The 20978-nt window shown below is 42.8% G+C and overlaps 1 long non-coding RNA gene across 1 annotated transcript in view; it reads left to right on the top strand.

Annotated features, from left to right (window-relative positions):
* Positions 1–20670, top strand: part of LOC144326713 (uncharacterized) — a 43965-nt gene extending 23295 nt beyond the window's left edge. Inside the window, exon 2 of the long non-coding RNA XR_013391691.1 lies at positions 17989–20670. This is a non-coding gene — a long non-coding RNA (uncharacterized LOC144326713). The remainder of the gene's footprint in view (positions 1–17988) is intronic.
* The last annotated feature ends 308 nt before the right edge of the window (positions 20671–20978 follow it).

Below are 20978 nucleotides of genomic sequence, written 5' to 3'. Positions count from 1 at the left end.
CATGCCATAAACATGTGGTTGCCCCACACCGTGCCAGACACCCTGTGACATCGGCAGTCGGGGGCAGCCACTCCAGAGTGTTGCGCATGCAAATTGAAGCTAACCAAAATTGATCTAACAAGCAGATGGAGCTTTGCAGTCCCAGACTGTACCAGGGCGTGTGCATGTGTTTGTCACCGCAACAGGAGATCCCTGAAGAGGTTTCAGGAGGCATGCCAAGGAGGGGAAATTATGCCAGCATAATCCGATCTGTAGCCTTGTTGGAAGGATGTGGCTCACAGTCTCTCCCTTGCCAGGCATTCTGAGTGCCAGAGCAATGCTGGTGGAATGAATTTGTCGCTAACACTCCCTTTGGGAAAGCTTGGTATACAGTCTTACTCCTAAGGCACTGATTCATAAATTATGTTAAGGCTTAAACAAACAAACAAACAAACAAACAACACCCTGCGTTCCCCTGATCACACTTTGCTTCATTTTCACCACTATCCAATCTATTCTTTGTTACGGTTTTGCCTCTCCCTCTTGGAATGTGCACAAGCTCTACAAATACTCCCAAGAAAGTTTGATTGAAATCAGCTGAGGGTTCATTCAGATTTCCACTTGGAGCGCCGCTTCCCCCCTGCAGGAAGAGCCACTCTTTAGCAATGACTCAGAGCAAATGTCTGTTGGGTATTCTGCAGATTAACATTTGCTCCAATTTAGTGCTAAGGGCTGAGATTTCCCTGAGAAACTGGTGGAACAAGCTGAAAACAGCTTAGACCCGTGCTAGCTAGGCATGGGACACGCAGAAGTGTGGACGAGTCTTCAGTTATTGCTTGATTCTCCTCAACAGTGTATTCTCTATTGACTCATTCAGTCAAAAGTTTTTACAGTGGTACCTCGGGTTACATATGCTTCAGGTTACATATGCTTCAGGTTACAGACTCCACTAACCCAGAAATAGTGCTTCAGGTTAAGAACTTTGCTTCAGGATAAGAACAGAAATCGGGCTCCAGCAGCACGGCGGCAGCAGGAGGCCCCATTAGCTAAAGTGGTGCTTCAGGTTAAGAATAGTTTCAGGTTAAGAACAGATCTCCGAAACGAATTAAGTACTTAACCTGAGGTACCACTGTATTTTTTAAAATTCCCTTCTCTCCATCATATGACACTTCTCACCCAGTGGGGTGCGGGTGGAGCTGTGTTCTAAACCACCAAGCCTCTTGAGCTTGCTGATTGTATGGTCAGTAGTTCGAATCCGCTGTCCTGTCGTTTTGTCCCAGCTCCTGCCAACCTAGTAGCACAAAAGCATACCAGTGTATGCTGTAATTAAATAGGTACTGCTGTGGCAGGAAGGTAAATGGTGTTTCTGGCGCTCTGGTACTCATCACGGTGTTCTGTTGTGCCAGAAGTGGCTTCGTCATGCTGGCCACATGACCCTGAAAGGTGTCTGTGGACAAATGCCGGAACCCTCAGCCTGAAAGTGGAGATGAGCACCACATCAGTGGATTCTGAGCACAATTCAAAGTGTTGGTGCTGACCTTTAAAGCCCTAAACGGCCTTGGTTCAGTATACCTGAAGGAGCGTCTCCACCTCCATTGTTCTGCCCGGACACTGAGGTCCAGCTCCAAGGGCCTTCTGGCGGTTCCCTCGCTACGAGAAGCCAAGTTACAGGGAACCAGGCAGAGGGCCTTCTCGGTAGTGGTGCCCGCCCTGTGGAACGCCCTCCCACCAGATGTCAAAGAGAAAAATAACTACGAAACTTTTAGAAGACATCTGAAGGCAGCCCTGTTTAGGAAAGCTTTTAATGTTTAATAGGTTATTGTATTTTAGTGTTCTGTTGGAAGCCTCCCAGAGTGGCTGGGGAAACCCAGCCAGATGGGCGGGGTATAAATAATAAATTATTATTATTCTGGAAAAATCTGTGGCCCACCAGAGGATATTGGACTGCAGCTCCCATCTTCCCTAGTCATTGGCCTAATCAAATGGGTGGGGCTGATGAGAGTTAAGAGTCCAGCAACACATTCAGCTAGGTTGGACTGGCAGATTTGCTATTTATTCAACGAGTGTCCAGAATTCTCTTCGTAGCCAAGATATAATGAGCAGGAATAAAATAGTAGACATTCATCCTGATCCAGTTAAATCCTGACACCTCCAGAAGGATCTCAGGTAGCAAGTACTGGAAAGATTCATGCAGGGGCAAGACTATTATTAGGCTAACTAAGCAGTCATCCAGGGAGCAGACTTCAGAGGGGTACAGTTTTATACAGATTAGTTTTTGTTATATATCATAAATTTCTGATAATAATTTACTTTTATTTTATATTTTGAAGAATCTTATAATTTCTATTAGACTTTTTTTTTTAAAATGAAGCTAGCATTTAGGATAGGGGCTGCAAGTAGTTAGTCTTGCCTAGGATGCAAAGTAGCCTGGCACTAGAACTGGGCTCATGCCTAATATCTTAGAAGACTTTTGGATTAGGTGAACTCATATTTTTAGCCAGCTTCCTGTGTTTATATGTGTTTACATGACTCCCTATATCTGGGTAATTTATGAACGAAAAATGTGAACACCATTCTTGATGAGTTCACTACAATCTGATTTTGGGGGGAAAGTTAAGAATTTGGAATTTCAAATCTTAGATTTTTATTTGCAAATGCAAAAATAATCCCAATATGGAAAAAAAACCCACCTGGGTTTAGCTCAGTGTTGGCATTCTCTGTATGGATTTCTCAAGAATGTACCTAGCCAGTTAAACATCAAGGTAAATAGGGAATAACTCTTAAGAAAGTTGGCTTCATACGGCAGTTGATTAAAACAATAGCTTAGCCCCAAGGGTACAGAAACGGTCAGTGCAAATATGTGCTATGGCTTGTAAGTGGATGTAAACATCAGTTTTAAAATCATGTATTTAAACAATGAGGCCTGTAGCCCTTAAGATAAACATGAATGCTATGTAAATCTGATTCACAGTTTCTGCTCACAGAGAAAGGAGAGGGAGAGAGAACCTGTTCCTTTTCTTCTTCCAGGACTATTGCTCTTGAGAATAACAACCCTGTCAAAAATCAGGGTGGAGGAAATGGGCAATGGGGAATAGATGGGGTGACTCCGGTCCTATCATTAGGTAGAGTGAGGCAGCTGCCTCATGTGTCAGATTCTGAGGGGCTTGGGGCTGATAAGTTGTGTGTGCTACATTCTGCGGCATTCAGATATGGTGGAGTTGTAGCATTCAGTTGTCAGTCTCATTGGCTTTTGTTTGGGGAAACGTGGGAGATAAGCCATCTTGTCTTTTGCCTCAGGCAGAAAAATGTATTGAGCTACCCCTGGGGCTGGGTACAAAGATCCTTTATGATTCTTTCCAGGTTCAGAACAGCCTTGATGTATTGTGTGACATTAAATTGTCTGTCTAGTGTTCAGGAGATTGCAGAGAGCAGGAATACCTTCCACTTTTGAAGCTCTAGGCGTTATGAGTAGGCCTCATTGGACTTGAATGATGGACCACTACTATGACCCAAGAAGAAGAAAAGGCTAAGGAGTAAACCATTCACAAATCTGGAGTGGTGCACCCACCCTCATCCACGTTCTGATAATATCTAGAGTTGGAGTGCAGTGTTTGTTTACATTTGATTTACATGCACTGTGGAGTTACCCCTTTGGCATGTGACCCAAGGCCCGTACTTTTATAGGGAAAGTCCTTTTTATTCGCTAGTGCAGCAGGAAAAACCCCCACCCCAGACTATTACCTCAGGCTTCCTGGTGACAAACCTGCCCTTGATTAATTCTCACTGCCTTGTCGTTTGCTACTGCTTTTCCTTCTGTGTCCATGCATGCACACTGCTTGCTGATGTATCTGCATCCTGTATTCCTATGCGTAGTGGCACATGATCTCTCCCCTCGCCCCCAATACAGACACATTCCCCAGTCGCTTCCAGGGTTAGCCACCTCTTTGACTATCATGTGGAAATGCTTCAGCATTCATTCAAACCCTTGGGCTGGAATAATTAGCCTCACATGATCCCCCTGATTTGCAACATGTGGCCGACACCAAAATCCTTACTTTAAACTGCTTGTTAGTTTCAAATCTTGGTTTGATTTCAATTTTAAGCCTATCGGGCTTTCCTGCGGCTTCTCAACCAAGATACCTACCTGCGGAGGGAAGGGGGAGGGAGTCATTACCCCCCCCCTTCATCTTCCTTAAAGTCAAACATGTGCTGCTATGTCTAATTTTCATTTGGAAGCAGGAAGAGAGTAGGGATTGGTTTTGAAACGCAAATCCTCCCATTGCTGATCCTTCTAATTGCATGGTTTTTAACTGGGGCATGGAGGGAAGCATTGTGGGGTGTTTCCACACCCCCTCTTAAAGATTGTTTGGAAACTATTTTGAGAAAACAAATGCATGCACATTTAAGAAAAAGTAGACACACAATGCACCTCTAGGCAAACATCTGATTCCAGGTTACAAATTATGTGATGGGTACTCCATAAATTATCCAGCAGTTGTTACAGATGTTTAAAGCTTTCCATGTCAGCCTTGGATTCGACTTCCCCCTTTTTTCCTAATTGGGAACAGAAATCCAATTAGACAATAATCCCGTCTCCTTTGAAGTCCTTAACCACAGCGTCATACAATATTAAGCTGTGGATGTTGTGTCGTTGATGGAACTGGCTGCCAGGCAACAGTAAAGGACTTTGCTGATACAGGGTAGCAAAGTACAAGTTCATCCCTAGGCAGTGATCTGATGTTCTCAGCTACACTTCTGGGGAACCGGAGACATTTGCCTGTGTGCTCAGACTCACGCTGCATTTCAAGCCCAATGTGTTAGCCTGCCCTGTAGCATATGGTTCAGGGGGAAAGGCTTATCTTGTAAAAATAAACACATGCTAATATATAATATCCTATGATATTTGAGCGGAAGAATAAAACACACTAGCTATAAAATAAAAACCCGAAGCAAACTTTATATTAAATGAATGAGCTGTAATTTGAATTTTTGGATTTACGACGATTGCCTTTTTAAAGCGATTAGTGCTATACTGAGTGCTTTAGAGAAAGTAGAAAATGAATGGACTTAGCAGAAATGGTGAAATGAACATGTTTAATCAGAGAAAAGCTACTGCTAACATTTGCTAAAGATTGGAAACCTCTCACAGACTTTTTGCGTGAAAAAGAAAAAGAAATAATGACATTTGGATTTGAGGATTGAAGATAATGGAATATAGAAAGTGGCTTTATTAGGTGTTATACTGGAGTGGATAAAGTGAATAATTTTTATATAAAGCAGACAGATGAAGAATCAGAAGTTCTTTAGTTTAACTTTTTTCTCTCTCTCTCTTAAATATTTTTGTATTCATTTTTCTCTATCTCTTCCCCTTCCTTCCTTCCTTCCTTCCTTCCTTCCTTCCTTCCTTCCTTCCTTCCCTTTCTCTTTTTTGCCTTTAGAGTAATGTTTTAGTCTGGATTAAAATATATATATATATTTGACAATAATCTTTGTATTTTTATTTTTTTTGTAAACCCTATTTTAAAAAATAAATAAAAGAAAGCAGAAGTGGCATATTTCTTGCCCTGCGAGCTTGCAATTGACATTTCAGAATCTATACTTATTCTTACTGAAGCATGGGTAATACTATTTCTGCATTCATGGTTCAACTGTCTCTATTTAATAACTCAGTAGAGTTGTTCCCTTTTCTCCTGCCTCTCCATATCAAGTGTTTATGCCGGATTTGGTTATGTCATGCAATATGACATCCAAGTTGAATGTTTTTAGGTCCCCGTAGATGTCGTTCTGAGCATCAGCTTAACTCTCAGGCTCAAATCAATGGGCACAAAGTTAAGCACTTTAAAGTCCCATTCATTTCGACAGGAAAGATTTAAGCATGTGTTCAGCTTGTCCCAGTAAAATCAGTGGGACTCCAGAGTACTTACCTTTGACTGGGCTGTGCCCTGAGGAAGTTGCAAAGCACCAACGAAAGTGAAGGGAATGTGTTCTGGAGCTTTTAAACAAATGGAAATGTCAAATTCAGTTATGCATTCAGTTGTACAAATAATCAAATTTTACATGCAAAGACAATATGGCCAATTCATTTCAGCTGTGTGCCATATTTCCTTATTTATTTTAGTCCAAATTGGAAGAAGCCTGGAGGAATTAATTAAGAAATGTCATCATGGTACTTAAAGGATGGTAGCATGGATTGAGAGGTGTGTGGGGAGGGGGGAAGATGATGCAATTGGTTCTCAAATATCCAACTCCTGCCGTTGCAGATTCTGGCTAAGCCTTGCTCTGGGATTTGCAATAATTTTAGATTATCTGATCACCAGAGCTTTTTGAATGCCTGTTAGACCAGTCATGACAAAAAAACAGTAAGAAATGCCAAAAGTCATAATATTACGATGATCCTTGTGGTTTTAGTTGTTTATCTCCAGCAGTTGCAAATATTTCTGACCTCTAGGGCCACGAAACAAAGGCCAGAGAATTTCATGCCATAGATCTTGATGGTTCTGGTTCCAGGAAAGAAAAGATAGTAACAGGTCAGATGATACTTGTTATAGGATGAGGTGCAAGCTTGCAGATTGCACAGAATGCTTCACCAGCCTGTGTTCTGTATACAGTGGTACCTCGGGTTACATACGCTTCAGGTTACATACACTTCAGGTTACAGACTCCGCTAACCCAGAAATAGTGCTTCAGGTTAAGAACTTTGCTTTAGGATGAGAACAGAAATCATGCTTCGGCGGTGCGGTGGCAGCGGGAGGCCCCATTAGCTAAAGTGGTGCTTCAGGTTAAGAACAGTTTCAGGTTAAGTACGGACCTCCGGAACGAATTAAGTACTTAACCCGAGGTACCACTGTAATAAACAAAGCTGCCAGTCTCCTGTGCCACAAGTAATTACTATCTGTCGAATTGAAACAGGTAATTGTTTTATTGCAATAAAATCCAAGGGGAGGCATCAGACAGCAACCAAAGAACCAAATAGTTCATCTCAATCCCCTCATGATTTCCCAGCTCTTCTCATCATTTTTCAGGAATTAGTTTGTCTGTGCACGTATAGTTTTTAAATAGTATTTCAAGCTGGCCACTTTGGATGTCCCTGAGTTGTGTTTTTGCTGGGTGAAGCCAAATAGTACACTTTGTAACAGCTTCCCTTGTAATAAACAAAATACATTAAAGTCTGATGTTGACCAGGTCTAGCGGCGGTTGTGGCTGGAACGGGGAACGTATTCTGACCACTGCTGAATTGGGTTTGTCAGGAAAGCCAAATGCCAAGAACAGCAAGTCAGAAGCTCAGATTATTTGTTCCTCTGTTTCTCCTCATCCAGTTACAAAAGAAAACAGGAAGTTATACCGGATTAGATGGCTGCAGCTGAGCCTCTCAGGGACCTGCTCATTTTTCTTTGTTTTCTTGTCCTGGAGCAGCAACTCTGATGCCATTGAGTGATAGGCCAAGGCCACAATTTGCAGAGCGTGAGCTTCCTGTTGTGGGAGAAAAAGTGAAGAAAGAGGCTGGCCAAGAGGAACATTGTCGCCCTCCACAAGGGCGACAGGGATGGCGAGGCAGGGGTTCAGAGTTTAATGTGCTCCTTCCTACATGCTCCACATGCACGACTGTTTTGCATGTGCGACTGCTCTGGCTGTGCAGTTGTCCGGCTCACACAGAGCCATGTGCTTGTGTGGTAGAATTGCTTTGCAGGCCGCCGTGTGCAATGTGTGGTTGCTGAAGGAAACAGATGTGATGTTGGAGGAAGGGCTAAGAGTGCAGGCCTGCTTGCTCCTGAATGAATCTATCTTTCCTCTACACAGAAGTAAAGTGTGCATAGGGCTCATGTGCATCCCATGCTTGCAGGCGTAAATGTATGTATGGAGATGAATGAATCTGTTGGTTTTGGATTCTCTGAGCTCCTTATTTTTCTGATCTTCAGTTGAACCCATTTCTGCATCAATTCGTTATTTTTTTCTTTTAAAAAATCTGCACACGTATCCATATGCACAGGTGGGGGGGATTTTCCCTAATATATGCAATTTGTGAGCCATTTGAACCCATATATAACTTTCTGCAATCCATTGTCCCTAATATAATTTCGTTTGTGCTCTGTTTTCACTAATACACACACTTAGAGGTTGGAGAATTGCACCACAAAATTCGGAGAAGTGTGCATTTCAAAGGATACCCATGTTTCAGTCTGCTTCTTGACTTGCTTAGTGGTTCGGGAGTGTGAATTAGGCAGCTTTTCATGAAATTTGTGAACAGAATCAGTTTCTCCTCCATCTTTCTGGATGTGAAAATTCAGTGCAGACATTTTAATAATCTATGTTCAAACACGCGCCAGCATCTGAAAAATGTAATGTACCAACTGAGCTAAATGGGACAACGACATAGACTGCTTCCTAGATTCCAATTAAATGCCTTTTATTGATAACCATGAAGACGGGGTAGAATTGATCCTAAGCTCCAGATGAAATAAACAGACAGGATTGTAAGTTGTTTTTATATACAGTGACAGCGGCAAGAATATTATTGGCACAAAAATGGAAACAAGAGGAATTACCGATGAAGGAAGAGTGGAGGATGAAATTGATGGACTATGCAGAGTTGGATAAATTGACAGGAAGGATTCGAAACCTGCGGGACCAGAGATTCTCAGAAGACTAGAGAAAATTTACAAACTATTTGAAAAGCAATTGTGATGAACAGATTACGCTAGTAGGATTGCAAGAAGTTTTGTAAGGTGAATTATTTGAAATATTGCAAGAAAGACTACGAGGAGAACTATTAGTTAAATATAATTAAGTGTAATATAGAAATTAAGAAATGCATAATAAGTGACTGAGAATAGAAAATCATCAGAGGTGTTGATGGAAGTCTAAAACATTGTATAAGATGAGAAGTTATGTTGTATGGCTGTTGGAATTGATATGTTAAAAAATTAATAAAAGTGTGTGTGTGTGTGTGTGTGTGTGTGTGTGTGTGTAAGAATTGATCCTAAGCTCCTGGATGAAGTATGATTTTTTGCACTGGACTAGAATAGATGATCCTTGGAGTTCCTTCCAACTCTAAAATTCTGTGATTTCTAAAATAAGAAGTGCTTGGGCTGTTTGTTCTCTCCACTGGTAAGGAAAGGGCTCTTTGAACATGCAGACAGGTATTCACTTTATTATTGCTTAATATGTTCCAGGGCTGAGCTCTGGCACAGCAGATAGGTTCTGGAGCGAAAGCATGGTGAGGTCTTGGCCCCAGAATGAGTCACTGCCGAATGTCTTCTGTGTCTTTTCACTTCGCAGTGAACGTGGCTGTGATTCTTCCGTCGGTTTCAGCTGTATGAATTAATTTTAGAAGCAGATGCCTTATATACAACCAGCTAATTCAGGTGAATGCATTTCAGGTGTCTAAACTCTGTTTAGGAAATACTGGTTCTTGTTCCATGAAGGCTGTTTTGCTTTCAGTTCGGAACTTTTCACACTCTCCCGCTTGGTGTTTGCCATTCTAATTCTGTCTGAATTCACCGAGCACAGCATATCTTAAACACAGTTTCTAACTTCCTGTTCAGTAGTTATGAGCAGTCTGTTGGCTTTACCCCAAGACGAGAGATGGAACTGGCACACCTTGTGGAAGAAAAAGCAAAGATCCACCCTGCCTTTTTTTCTCTCATCCAGAACATGGGTTGGATGACGATTGCCTGCTACAGACGCAATAAAGCATACCCTGATGGCAGCACTATGAGATGGGAGTTTTTCTAGACCTATTTCATATCCAGGGCCTTTTCAACACTGGCTCCAGCCTGGTGGAACGCTCTGTCTCATGAGACCAGGGCCCTGCAGGATCTGATTTCTTTCTGCAGGGCTTGTAAGACAGAGTTGTTCCGCCTGGCCTTTGGCTTGGAATCAACTTGATCCCCTGCCCCTCTTCCTTTCTCCTTTCTCCTTCTGTGATGGAACTCCTATTTGGGGAGTTCCCTGGCTTTTTTCTGGCCCATGTAGTACCAGTCTGGATAGTTGGCCTTGGGGAAGACTTGACGTTTTCATCCCCCAAAAAGTTTTTTATTTGAGTTCCTATTGAAATGAGGCTTCAGAGAGCCAGTGTGGTGTAGTGGTTAAGAGTGGTGGACTCGTAATCTGGTGAACCGGGTTCGCGTTCCCGCTCCTCCACATGCAGCTGCTGGGTAACCTTGGGCTAGTCACACTTCTCTGAAGTCTCTCAGCCCCACTCACCTCACAGAGTGTTTGTTGTGGGGGAGGAAGGGAAAGGAGAATGTTAGCCGCTTTGAGACTCCTTCGGATAGTGATAAAGCGGGATATCAAATCCAAACTCCTCCTCTTCTTCTTCTGCATTTTAATGTTGTATTTTAATCTTGTTTTTAAGTTGTATTTCAATCAATTGTTTTTATACCACCCTGAGCCTGGCCTTGGCTAGGGAGGGCAGGGTATAAATAAAATTTAATAATAATAATAATAATAATAATAATAATAATAATAATAATAATAATATCCTACAGGCACTTAGGACCAAGCACACTTTCTACACAGGGTGCTTTCTATGTGTGCGCTTTATTTCTATGTATGCCATACAGCAGTGAGGAAGATCATAGAATTGTAGAGCTGGGGAAGGGACCCCACATCTAGCCCAACCCCCTGCGATGCAAGATGCAAGGTAATCTCTCAGGAATGCTTGCTTAAGTCTCATTGCAAGAGAATAGCCACAGTGATCTATAGCAGGGATCACGGTCGGGCACATTTGCAAAACCTGAGAAACTGTCTTGTGCACATCCCAAGCACCGCAACCTCTCCTATTGGTTACAACAGAATGTTTCTTTCGAGACTAATTTCAACAGGGAGACAACAGGTTTTGGACAATAGGTTTTGGACAGACGCAATAAAGCATTTCCTCATGTAATGCAAAATTAATTTATGAAATCTGCAGTGATAGGCATTTTACTTTTACTTTTAAAAGACAACTGAAGGCGGCCCTGTTTAGGGAAGTTTTTAATGTCTGATGCTGTATTGTTTTTAATATTCATTTGGAAGCCGCCCAGAGTGGCTGGGAAAATGGGTGGGGTAAAAATAAATTATTATTATTATTATTATTATTATTATTATTATTATTATTATTGGCTTGGATGGCTTTTGTTTTTTAAAAACCAGTCAGTATCTCTAAGCCTAGCCTACCTCACAGGGTCGCTGTGAGGATGAAAACTCACCCAATTCACATTTTTCTAAACAAAACAAGAACCGAAATACAGCACTTCTCCAGATTTTGCAATGCGGTTCTGCAGCCACATTATGTGTACGCAGATGCGCCTACAAGGGTATAGTGTACATAAAAATCAAAGTGTTGATGAAACTAACATACAAAAGTTATTGTAGGGAAGGTGGCTTTGCAAAATTCACATGCTAGGCAAAATGCTAGTGAATTTTCATGAGGACCTTTTTTAAAAAATAAAATCACAAACCAATGTGGAGAACTGAACTCAAGACTGGAAAAATAAGAAACTGAGATAAACCAAAATGGGCAGCTTCACCCTTCTTTACAGTTCTCTTATGCATACCACATAATATCCCATAATGTCCTGTGCTTCCTATTTGCTGCTATTGCTGAGTGCTTCTGCATAAGCACAGAATTTCCCCATGGTCAAAGTAAATGGAGGTGCACTTAGTGGGTTCCCCATGTCTGGGTTTGGACGTATTCAGGAGCAGGGTGTAAAACAAAGAAGCTGGGTGACATTCTGTCTCAATGTCTTAACCTTTTGAAAGTTTTCTTACTTTTTAGAGAGCAAGGAAACACAGAAGAGGATAATTACCACTTTGATTACCTTCCCAGAAACTTCTAATCTAATTGCAGCAGATGCCAGCCAAGCACCAGGTGTGAAAACAGGATTTTACAGAAAGAAAGAGGAAGAGTGAGAGAGGGAAATTATATATATATATCAAGAAATCCAATTAAGATATAAACCAAAACAAAGATTGTTGCTGACGGCAACTCACATGCTGTGGGCGGTGATTAAGGAAAGACAGGGATGTTTTGCAGAGTGAGCTTGAATCCGTAAAATGCCAATTTTGTAACATTTCTTTAGAGTTGCACAAATCAGGTGGCATTTCTTAGGAGAGGTAATGTGGTGTATTGGTGAGAGCAGTGGTTCTCAAACTTCTTTCTCTGGGCCACACATTCAGAATAAAAATTTGTTCATGCCACATCATTTATTTTTTTCAGTTGAAAAGAAATACATCGGAAAACAAAAAGAAACAACTTTTAGGCAACTGGTTAGAGCAGGTGCTGATAACACCAAGGTCGCAGGTTCTATTATCATATAGGACAGCTGCATATTCCTGCTTATTCCAGCTCTTCAATTCTGTGTTTCTATATTGTCAAATGGACAGCTTTTTGACAGCATCAGACCCTGCAATGTGGGCCTAGGCTTGAGGCGGCAAAATGGTGGATAGATCCTGAAGGAAAAATGGCCCCCCTTTTAACAACCGTCAGCCTGCTGACCAGGGCTGGATTTAGGTTTGATGAGGCCCTAAGCTACTGAAGGTAATGGGGCCCTTTATATGTCTAGCTGTCCTTTGTCAACAACAAATTGTCTCTGTTTTTTGCATTGAATATATGCTATATGGTAATTTATGGACCTAATAGGTATCTAAAGCCATTTGCACATAACAAAATATGAATTTTATCAAAGTAATTGTTGAACTGAAATACAATTAAGAAGAAGTATATTAATAGTGAAATGCAATTAAGAAGAAGTATGGTGTTCCCAGTAGTGATGTATGGAAGTGAGAGCTGGATCATAAAGAAGGCTGATCGCCGAAGAATTGATGCTTTTGAATTATGGTGCTGATGGAGACTCTTAAGAGTCCCATGGACTGCAAGAAGATCAAACCTACCCATTCCTAAGGAAATCAGCCCTGAGTGATCACTGGAAGGACAAATTCTGAAGCTGAGGCTCCAATACTTTCACCATCTCATGAGAAGAGAAGACTCCCTGGGAACAATTGAGGGCACAAGGAGAAGGGGACGACTGAGGACGAGATGGTTGGACAGTGTCCTTGAGGCTACCAGCATGAGTTTGACCAATCTGCGGGAGGCAGTGAAAGACAGGAGTGCCTGGGCTGCTCTGGTCCATGGGGTCACGAAGAGTCGGACACGACTAAACGACTAAACAACAACAATATTAATAGTGAAATAATTATTAAGCTCTAACTTTATGTAGGTTTAATTTTGTTTTTTATCTTATATTTTGGAAATGTACATCCAGTTTTTTTCTTCCTTTAATTTTTTTGGGGGCCCCCAAGAGAGTGGGGCCCTAAGCTATAGCTTGTTTAGCTTATATGTAAATTCGGCACTGTTGCTGACTGAATACTTTGCCCTGCTGTATAAATTGCTCTTAAAGGTTGTCTGCAGCTTTCCACGTGCATTAAGATACATTTGGGGCATGCAAGCTGTGGGTAAGCTTGCTCTCTGACTTTTGCCTAAATTAGGTAAGGACTTCATTTGTCCAGGATATTCACATCCCGGCTGTTTCCACTGGTGCCAAACTCACTTTAAACCATAAAAAAGAGAGGTTAATAATGAAAAAGGCCATAAAACAGCAATCACACAGTTGGGACAGCTTAAACTCCAAGAATGTGGTAGGCCTGTACAATCCCAGATTGCTAGGAAAAACTGAATTACACCCTCTCCATGTGTTTGGCATCGACACATGTGCATAGCCGGCAAGTCACAGCGGGTACATCCATTTTTAATTTCCAGTATCGGTGTGCGCATGGGATAGGTTTTCCTCTTCCTTATCACTCAGCACAATATATATCCATCTGTCTGCCATGCAACTTTCTGTGGGTGCTCCCAAATCTTGGGTTTTGTCCATGTGCTTCATTTTAAAAAAACCAAACTAAGTGGCGGGAAGTCAAAGGAAAGTTTGCTTTCCTGCTCAGACGTTAAGTTCGCTGCATCACTTTGCGCACAGATCACTACGGGGTGAACAAGCAACCTGATGCTCGCGCTAAAGGAGTTGCATCTTTTCTGGGTGCGCCATTTGAACACTCACAGAGGCTTAGGTTTTTTTGCAGGTGCTCGATCCAAGTGTTTAAGAAGCTTGAAGGGTGCTTGCAAAGCAACATTGCCTGCTGCCCTGTGGCCCTGCCCCCAGACCCAGAAACATGGGGCAGAACTGGGGGAAAGCGGTGCAGGAGATAGTGAGCATATTTTCAGGGACGCAAAATTAGGAAAATGGGGGTGAGATTGCCTGAGTTGTTGAGCTTTTTTGGGGGAGGGTGCCCCATAGTTGTCAAGTTTTTTTTTAAGGGGGGATTGTCCAAAATCACTCAGCCGCCTCACCTACGCTGCCGCTCGCACGTGTTGCAAAAGCCACCTACCGTCTGTCCCAGCACCAGCAGAAGCCGCCAATCCCCCGCCCTACTGCCACAGCGACAGCCAATCAGCACCAGCCCTTGATGCGTCCACCAATAACACCCCAAATAGCCGCTGACAATTTCCAGCCAAGCCCCGGCACCAATCAATCACACGTCCCCCCTGTGCACTATCTGTGTATAACATAACATTTCTAACATAGTTTTTTAATAAAAATCCCTCTTGTCTAATACATGGAAAAGTACAGTATCTTTTCTTGCCAGTGACTTGGGACTATCAGTCCCAGATTCTAATGGCACTGGCTGCAGTGGAGGAGACCCTCCAAAGGTATGCGCAGCTGGTGAGTAGGGCATATCCTCCAACATTTCTCTGATGAAAATAGGGACGAAAAGTTGGACATGACTAAACGACTAAACAACAGTAACAATTCATTACTATTACTACTACTTATATTTATATCCCACCCATCAGAATGGGTTGTCCCATATCTTAAAACATGAAACATTTTAAAGCTTCCCTACACAGGGCTGATTTTAGATGTCTTCTAAAGGTTGTACTTATCTCCTTGGCTCAGCATTCGTATAACTCCATACCCTCCAACATTTCTCCAGTGAAAACAGGGACATCTTAAGGAAAAACAGGACATTCCCGGATCAAATCAAAAACTGGGATGGCTTCTGTAAATCTGGGACTGTCCCTGGAAAATAGGGACACTTGGAAGGGACTGTATATATTTTTCTTCATGTTGAAAGCTGCCTTGAGCATGGTTTGAACTGTGGAAAGTTGGCATACAGTGGACGCTCGGGTTGTGAACGTGATCTGTGTGATTCAGTGCTTCTGTGCATGTGCAAAGCGTGATTTAGCGCTTCTGTGCATGCGCGACCGCTGAAACCCGGAAGTAACCTGTTCTGGTACTTCTGGGTTTCGGTGGTCCGCAACCCAAAAATACGCAACCTGAAGCGGCTGTAACCCGAGGTATGACTGTACAAATAAAATTACGCATGTATGTATGTATGTTTTTCCAGCCACATGGTTCTGGTCTGTAAATCTGATTTAGCACTGAGCTGCCACTGGGGAAGTTGCAAGCTCTACAGCAGTGTGGGATTTTCCAGTGATTGTTCCAGAAGTCATCCGGCAGCAGTGTGGCAGAGTGGGGAACACACCCTGCATTTATCAGAAAGAAGCAGTGGAGGTGGATGGAAAGTGGAGTGGGGGGGGGGGAGGCCCCAAGGCAGAAGGAGCAATTAGGCATGGTGTCTGTTCTAGCAGGCATTCTGTCCAAGTCTCTCCCCAGTCAGAGGCACAGCAAGCGTCGCTGACAGCCTCCTTTTAAAAAAAGAAACCACCCACTTCCTGTACGCCACGCTGAGAAACTCGGATCCAGATTTAGATTGGGCTCTAAATCCCTGCATTAAGTTTCAGGTTGTGCTGCCAAAATGTGCTACACACCTCTGGGCACAAACGGGAGAACAAAAAGCGGAAACCTTTCGGAGGACCAAATCCTTCCCTAACCTTTCAATTAGTCTCTAATCCCTTCACTCCCATAAAAAAAGAAAAAATCTCTGCTCCAGGCTGCCCCTGTTTTGTAGATTTCCACCAGCCAAGAAAGTCACCTCCCTTAGGTTCTGTCTCTGTGGTTTTCGAAGGGTGAGACCTCTCCTTCTGCCATGGACCACGCCTCTCAGGAAGGCTCATGTAATTGCAAATCGAGTTCCCCCATCCCACCACCCCCTTTGCGGCACAAAAGGAACAAGCTTCCCCTGGCATCCTTTCCTCTGATGCAAACATTTTCCACCTGGCAGAGTCGGATATTTACAAAACACCGTAATTATTCCTCTCTCTCTTCTCTCCGTCAATTTTCTTTTTTAAGGGCCCCATTGGTGGAGATATTTTTAAAAGCATGACACAGATGATTGTGACACATTCGGTGTTCTTAGTGGGTGGGTGCAGTGTTATTTCATGTTGTTCTTGACATGGAGCCCGGCATTACAAGTGTGCGCTTTATTAACTGAGCCTGATAATCGTGTGCATTGGGACGGCCTGTTCCCAGAAATCGCATGCAATTATTTCTGTACAGTGTGTGCACATGTATGTCTGGGCTCTCTGTGTATAGGTTCAGCTGAGCAAGTTGTCCACACTGTATTTGAGGTTGGACCACTTGGCTGCTGTGGGTGTAAATTTGTGGCTTGATTTCAGTTTATAATAATTTCTGCCCCCGGATACTTAATTTTTAAAAGCTTTTCCCATTATATCAGCTAGATCCTCTGCTTAAAACAGGGAGCATTTGGGGTGAGGTGGAACAAATAAACAAACACCACAGTCTTACCTTCTCTCCTAAGACATGACATACATTTAGGGGTTATTCTCATACAAGGATAGGGAACCCACATGCCTGCAGAGGTTGTTGGACTCCAATTCCCATCAGTTCCAGCCAACATGGCCGATGGTCAGGAATGATGGGAGTTGTAGTCCAGCAACATCTAGAGGGCTACAGGCTCCCCATTACTGTTGTTATATCACATACCCAGTGCTTTTTTAAGGGGGTACACATGGGTACGCAGTACCAGCACCTCTTTTTTATGTTAAAAACTGTGGCACTTACTGTTACAGCTTCATTTTGGGTAAAGGTAAAGGTAAAGGGACCCCTGACCATTAGGTCCAGTCGTGGCCGACTCTGGGGTTGCGGTGCTCATCTCGCTTTACTGGCTGAGGGAGCCGGCATACAGCTTCTGGGTCATGTGGCCAGCATGATGAAGCTGCTTCTAGCGAACCAGAGCAGTGCACGAAAACGCCATTTACCTTCCCGCTGGAGTGGTACCTATTTATCTACTTGCACTTTGAGGTGCTTTCGAACTGCTAGGTTGGCAGGAGCAGGGACAGAGCAATGGGAGCTCACCCCCTCGCAGGGATTCGAACCACCGACATTTTGATCAGCAAGTCCTAGGCTCTGTGGTTTAACCCACAGCGCCACCCGCATCCCTCATGGTGAGTACCAGTACCTATTTTTCTAGAAAATAGCACTGCACATACCACTTGATACTATTGTTTTTATATGTGCTGGGGAAACACAGCCAAATGTGCAGAGTAAAAATAAATTATTATTATTAATATTATTAATATTATAAAACCTCTCAACATTATTTACAATGATGTTCAGGCTATGTGCTATGAAACATCATTACCACATCTCTTTTTCCATGTACCCTGAGGTTCAAAGTTTGCAACATAGCCACCTGCTTTTCCCGTTAACAATGGGACAGTTTTCTGGCTGTTCAGCATCATTTATCCAGGGGTAGTCAAGATGTCCTAGACACCAAATGGCCACTATAAAGTGGTTGATGCTGAGGCATTCATGCCCACCATTTAAAGTGGGTGGTTATGCTGTTTGTGGTGGTAAGAGGCTTACCTGATCCACACGCAAGTAGCTTACACCATGTGTGGTAAAGTTGCCAAATGGCGCAAGGCGCTTTATATTGCACATGATGATGGCGATAGGAAAAAATAATAATTCAAATACCTAATTACTTCTTGTTCACCTTCAGGGAAAATAGAGGGGAGGAGAGTATCAGAAGAAGCTGCCACTCCTTTAGCCCAAGAAACAGGCAACCACCACTCATCTGCTACTAACATGCTGTTTATTTGAATGCTTCCAGGAGGATACAAATATGAAAACCACGACTGACTGGAAATGACAAGCATCCTGAGACGGACTTATGAAATGGACTCCTCAGTTGTTAGGTATCCTGAGAGTCATGAACCTTAATGCAGTCCATTCGTCATCTCCATTCTTCTGAGCGCAGGGTGTTTTCTGTGGGCACAACTACATGCAAACCTTCGAATTGGTTTGAAACCAGTTCTATTTCTTTTGAGGACTCCCTGGAAAGTAGCCGTTGTTTTGATATGAAATCTGCAAATTGTCTGCTTGAGATCTCTCGTCTCCTGAGAAGAAGCTGTCCTTGTTTGGCAGTCTGCTGAAGATTGTGGGTGCCTGCAACAAAGGGCTTCAACTTTGCCCGTTGGCTTTGCAGGGGCCCAGCCCCACAAATATATTATTGTGGGCCAGCTTCCTGGAGTTGGCTCCAGTGGTAGCAGCTAAATGAGTGTCAATCTGTTTTAAACGCAATGTGTGGACATGCTCAGAAACAAGCCACTTTGCTTTGCCTTCAGCTCCCTCTCGAAGGAAGTTACAAGAAATCAACAGACCCACACAGTCAGGCGGTAGCATCGGCGGCGAGGATGGTGCCAGTGGCCAAGCCTGGCCCCTTTTCCAACTGAACTGGCACGAGTCCTTGAACATGAACTTTTGGGTTTTATAGTTCTATAAAAGGCAGCTTACCACAGAGTCCCGTTTTAGCAAGTTCAAGCGGGCGGGGTTGGCGCGGTCTCCTGAAGCTGGTACCTCGTCTCTGGTGCCGACTTTCAACCCCATGACGTCAAAGAGAAACAGGTTGGGAATCCCAGAGTGCCAGAGGGAGGGAGCAACAGCCTCGGGCCAAGCCACCAGAACTAGATTTGCCAGAAACCCTAAAAGCTTTCTTGGCTTCCCTGTTCGGAGACTTTGTGCAAGACTTGGAAAGGACTCCCCATCAACCTACTCGCCTGCCCTTGCTCGAACAAGACCCCTCCCTATTATCCTTTGGGCTACCTTGGCTTTTCGTTTCACTTTGGACCTATTAAACAGATGGGAGAACGTTGGCACAGGGTGGGTGTGCGGACTTTTTTAGAGCCCCAGGTATTTGTTCAGCCTACACTTCCTCCTCATGGATTTTGCTTTATGGCAACAACCCCTTGCCCTTGGCCTCCGTGCCAGATTCTTAGCCCGTGTGTTTAAATGAAACTTTATGATCTGGCCCAAGTCTTTTCCCTTGGTATTTTGACTGCCAGGGTGAAGGAGGCAAGAGGCGCCTGCTCCACAAAGCTTTTCCATGCACCAACCTGAATTTGATGACTCTTCCTAATTTGGCAGTGTGAAAACGGCTTTTGGCTGTACTGGTATGTATTAGTACTTCTCAAATGTCCATTCCCAGGGCATTCACCTCTGTCTTGGCATGCCATTAAGGTCAATCCTGTTATCCCTCAGAATTTCCTTGTTCGGATGCCACCTTAAGAAGGGCAAAGTCCTCCATTATAGGGAATATTTTGGGAGAAGCTCTTTACCTCACATTCAGTTCACCCTCCAAACCCAAAGACTGATTCACAAGACCGTTCTGAATGTGGTGGTGTTTTCCTGTAACTTTTCTCTCAGGAAAGGATCAAGTGAATTTCCCAGCATTTTGTGGGATCAGGATTCACTGCTTCTGGCTCAGCTTTGCTTCTCAAACCTTGCTCCAAATAGTATCTTACAATCTTAACATCAGGCATTCATAAGACAATTTCCCCAAGCCAAAATTGTACGGGGGAGATGAACTTCTGGTAATGAGAGAGCTGATGGATTAGAAATATTCTTATAATAATTTTGCCATGTGCAGAGCATGTTTTTAGAGAATTAATATGATTCAGTGTTGGTAATTTGTTCTGTATTTTATGATTTTATAATTTCACAATGTTTTAATTGTTTTACTGTACACCGCCATGATATTTAATGTACACTACCATGATATTTTTTGAATGAGTTGGTAGTTTAGAAATACTGTGATAAATAAAGTAAAATAATAGTAAATAGGTCAACCAAAATAACCAAGAGGATAAGAATAAGAAATGAGCCACTGAAATGATCAAAGGGATGAGTAAAGGTTGGGATTTTTTAGTTTAGGGAAAAGGTAAGTAAGTGGTAATGTTGCATTGTGCATGGCATAATAATAATAATAATAATAATAATAATAATAATTTAATTATTTATACCCCACCCATCTGGCTGGGTTGCCCCAGCCACTCTGGGTGGCTTCCAGCACATATAAAAACACAATAAAACATCAAACATCATACAGCTTCCCAATACAGGGCTGCCTTCAGGTGTCTTCTACAAGTTGTATAGTTATTTATCTCTTTGACATTTGATGGGAGGGCATTCCACAGGGAAGGTGCCACTGCTGAGAAGGCCCTTTGCCAGTTTCCCTGGCATGGATAATTTTATTTTTGAACACGTTCCCTTGATGTATTTTGCTGGGGGTGGATGGGAGACAGCCATTTAAATCATAATTCACAATTCTGAATTTCTGCAAATCAACCACCTGGCAGATATTTGGAATGGGAAATATACAGCAGCAAAGCAGAAAAACATTGTGTCACTGAATTTCTGTGAATTTGCGGGAATTTGCTGCATTTTATGGTGTTCCCTGCATGGATTTGTTTCATTTCATGCTTGAATAATAATAAAAAAGGAATTTGTGGATGTATTTATTATTTACACATATTTGTTGTCAGTGAACCAAGTCCTCTAGAAGACATACAAAACCTTCAAGTCAGGAAAATTTTAAACACAAATTGAATTACACAATAAAACATCAAATCAGAGAAAATACAACATTAGAGCAAAAGGTACAGCTGCATAAAAAGAGTTACAATGATCCCAGAAGGGTAAAAATAAGAGTGCTCAGAAACTCTTAAGAGATTAAAAGAGCAATCAAAAACACCCACGTACCAGACTGGGGGAATGGTGGGGGTTAAATTTTGCGGAGGTGTTGCTCCATCAAGCTCTGCCAGC

Source organism: Podarcis muralis, chromosome 2, assembly GCF_964188315.1.
Source record: "Podarcis muralis chromosome 2, rPodMur119.hap1.1, whole genome shotgun sequence".
NCBI lineage: Eukaryota > Metazoa > Chordata > Lepidosauria > Squamata > Lacertidae > Podarcis > Podarcis muralis.
This window is presented reverse-complemented; position numbering and strand designations above follow the sequence as displayed.